Genomic DNA, 3,696 nt, shown 5'->3' with positions numbered 1-3,696 from the left:
TTCTGTCTCTACGCTCTTTCTCCTTTTTTTCCTCTATATCTCTATTATAGAAAACCGAAGTAGCAATTCGGAGGAGGTTATCTAAAGATTGATCAGGGCCATATGCCAATTTTTGTAATTTCCTCCGGATGTCTGGGGCTGACTGGGTGATAAATTTGTCCTTTAAAAGTAGTTGGCCCTCTGTGGATTCAGGATCCACGGTGGTGTGTTTTCTCATTGCCTCTTTGAGTTTCTCCATGAAAATAGCAGGGCTTTCCTGGGGGCCCTGAATAATTTCTGAAATCTTAGAATAGTTAATGGGCTTTTGCTTGATTCTCCTAAGGGCTTCAAGGATCAATACTTGAAAATGGCTAATTTTCCAAGCGTCTTGCTCATCATTTGGGTCCCACTCAGGATCATTTCTGGGAACTGACTGTGCTCCAGTCGGGTAATTAGGTTTGCTCCTAGTCTGTTCTGCTGGGGAAGGAGCAAGGTGTAGTTCATCCCCAAATTCCTCAGCTGCTCTTAGAGTTGCTTCTTTCTCATTGAAAGTCAAGGTCTGGTTGAGTAATAGCATAATATCTTTCCAGGCAAGGTCAAATGCCTGGCATAAGTTTCGAAATACCTCAATATATCTATCTGGGTCCTCTGAAAATCTCCCCAAATCAGTTTTTATCTGCCTTAAGTCTTGAAGGGAGAAGGGGGTATGTACTTTGATTGGCCCAAATTCTCCTCCTGGTATCTCCTGGAGAGGTAATACATTTGGTTTGTCTGTTGGGGCAGACGCAGGGGGGCCAGGATATGGAGGACAGGAAGGCTGTTGTTGCGCACCAACAGCCGATGGGGATTTTGTGGGTTCTCTTGATTCTTTTTCCTCAGTAGGTGAGTCCTCAAGACTTTCTCTCTTCATGGCAGATACCATAGCTAAGTCTACTTTACATTGTGGACATAATTTGCATAATTTAGGATTTTCCCTTAGTGCAAAGAAAACCTGAACATATGACACCTCACACCATTTCCCTTCCTTTTTGCAAAATTTATCAAGTTGTAAAATAGTATTAAAATTGATACTTCCCTCTGGTGGCCAGGTTTCTCCGTCAGGGAGTTTGTATTGAGGCCAGGCCTGGCGGCAGAAGAAAATGAGGCGCTTTTTCTTGAGCGATTGAGGGTCAAATTTATCCCAATTTTTCAATACGCAGGTAAGTGGCGTACCTGACGCATTAGAGAGTGAGGCTCCCATCTGAGTGAAGAGAGAAAAAAACAGAACTCAGGCGCCCGCGCCGGAGAAAACTGTTGATCTCCCTAAGCTTGAGCCTCCTAAACGGTCCAGAAAACCCGTCTTTTACCTTGCTTTGCCAAGGGGTTTCTGGTCCCCTTTAGCAAAGTGTTAGGGTCTCAGTTTGCCCTGTGCCAGAGACCCTGGGAGGATTCAGACTTAAGGGCCTTACTGCTTATCCTCCCGGCCACTAAAACCCATTGAAAAAGAAAATCGTGCACTTTTTGTTGCCTTTGCTCTGTAGACTAAAGGGGCTGCCTAAGTGTTAAGGGATATCTACTGGTTGTAAGGTAGCAGATTACCAGAGGAGTTGATTCTAAAAATGTTTCTCTTAGCAGCTTAAGGAACACAGCACATTTTAAACATTGGGGCGGTAAAACAGACTATTGAAAGTTACCTATGCACCTTAGGGAACCTGGGCAGATCTTACTAATTATCCCATGCCTTTTTCTCAGTCCTACAGTCTGAATTGCTAACATTTCTGACCTGCGAAGGAAGGGGAACATCCAGGAGGGATTGGATGCGGGGTTGGGAGTGTTGCATGGCCCATACGGAGGCAAATGTGATTGGGGCTTTCCCTTAGTGCCATTCATCTACCGATCACCCTAGATACCCCTGAGGGTTGTCGGGAGGGGGCTCAAGAGAAAGGAACCTTTGGAAACGTCTGAGGGTAGCCCAGACCAGAATTCCGCAGTTGTTCCAAACTCCTTCCTCCACCTCCACGCATCCGAGGCAGATCGGGATTCGGGACACTGTGTACTCACACCAATTGCTCTCCGGGCCCAGACAGAAAAGTCGGAAGCGGCTTTGACAGAACCCAACATGCCTGCTCTGTATTGAACAGGTGATTGAGAGCTGCCTAGGCCGAGAAACCTCTCACCTGAGTCTTGTAGAGTGGCGGCTGCACTAATTGCGTTTAAGTAGCCGTCGGGTGCCCACCTTACCCTCCAGAAAGAAAGAGAAAGATGCACCTCAAACAGACATGGGGTGCGTAGAGAAGCGCTTACCTCGGTGTAGAATCTCGGTAATGGGACCTCCAATATATGTTACCGCTGTTGACCGGTGACGAGTCCTTGCTTCCCCGATGTTGAAGAATAACACCAAAGAAGCACGCCGAGGCAAGGTCAGAGTAGAAAGTAGAAGTTTATTAGAGGACAGAGGAAAAGACTTCTCCCGGAGGAAGAAGGGGACCCAATAGGTGGAATCCAGTTGGCGGGCAAATGTGTTCCCTTTTTTATAGTTTTGGTGATGGAATGTAGGTGGGAGGGGTTGGGACACAGGTGGGCCAAAGAAGTCATCTGGGCAGGAAGGACTTCATTATCACTTCTTTGAGATGGGGTATCTTTAAGTTTGCTGGGGGCTGTTTATTAACACTTCTTTGTGATGGGCTATCTTCAAATCTGTTGGGGGCTGTTTCCTGGGCTCCATTAACATTCCATTGTCCTGTGTTTTTCCTGAGTCATTCCCAGCATGGCCTCCATTTTAGATTTCACTCGGTATTAGACCCGATTTACCTAACTACACTGACTACCTAACTTTAAATCTGGCTTCATCACTACCTATGCGTTGTTTTGTTGTTCATTTGTTTTTTATTTTTGTAGTTGGACACAATACCTTTGTTTTATTTATGCTGAGGATCAAATCTAGGGCCTCACAGGTGCTAGGAAGCACTCTACTGCTGAGTCACAACCCCAGCCCCTCCTATGTGGCTTTTTTTTTTTTCCTTTCTTTTTTTTTTTCCTACTATGTAGTTTTTGTTTGTTTTATTTACATTGTAGATGAACACAACACCTTCATTTTAGTTACCCACTTTTATGTGGTCTGAGGATCGAATCCAGGGCCTGGCTCTAACGTTGAGCCACAATCCCAGCCCTCCTATGTGTTTTTAACCCAACACATTTCAGTTCAGATCTCATTTCCTCACTTCACTGATTCACACTTTACTGAGTTTTTGTTTTGTTTTTGTACCAGGGATTGACCCAGGAATGATTAATCACACCGAGCGACATCCCTAGCCATTTTATATTTTTTCCTTTGAGACAGGTTCTTGCTAAATTGCTTTAAGTCTCACTAAATTGCTGAGACTGATTTTGAACTTGCGATCACGGGAGCCCCTGGAATTACAGGCAAGCTCTATCAAGCCTGGCATTGACCACATTGTGAAGAATACCTGAGCTCCGTTTAAAAACACACACATCTGTAACTAAGGTGGTTTTTGAATTGTAGATTCATCTTTACTGCAGGCTTCCTAAGAGTAGGGATTTATTTTGCTCACTCTTGCATCCTCAAGTCCTAGAGGAGGTTTGGTAAATATGTGTTGTACATGTGATTAAACGAGAGAAACCACAGAAAACCTCATTAAAGAAAAAAAAAATCTAAAATAGTCTAATATTCTACCTAATTTTACATAAAGAAGGAAACAATCCCAATAAACTAGCTTG

Source organism: Spermophilus citellus, assembly GCF_964194105.1.
Source record: "Spermophilus citellus genome assembly, chromosome: 3".
Taxonomy (NCBI): Eukaryota; Metazoa; Chordata; class Mammalia; order Rodentia; family Sciuridae; genus Spermophilus; species Spermophilus citellus.
The sequence above is the reverse complement of the archived record's forward strand: the minus strand, read 5'-3'. Positions refer to the sequence as shown.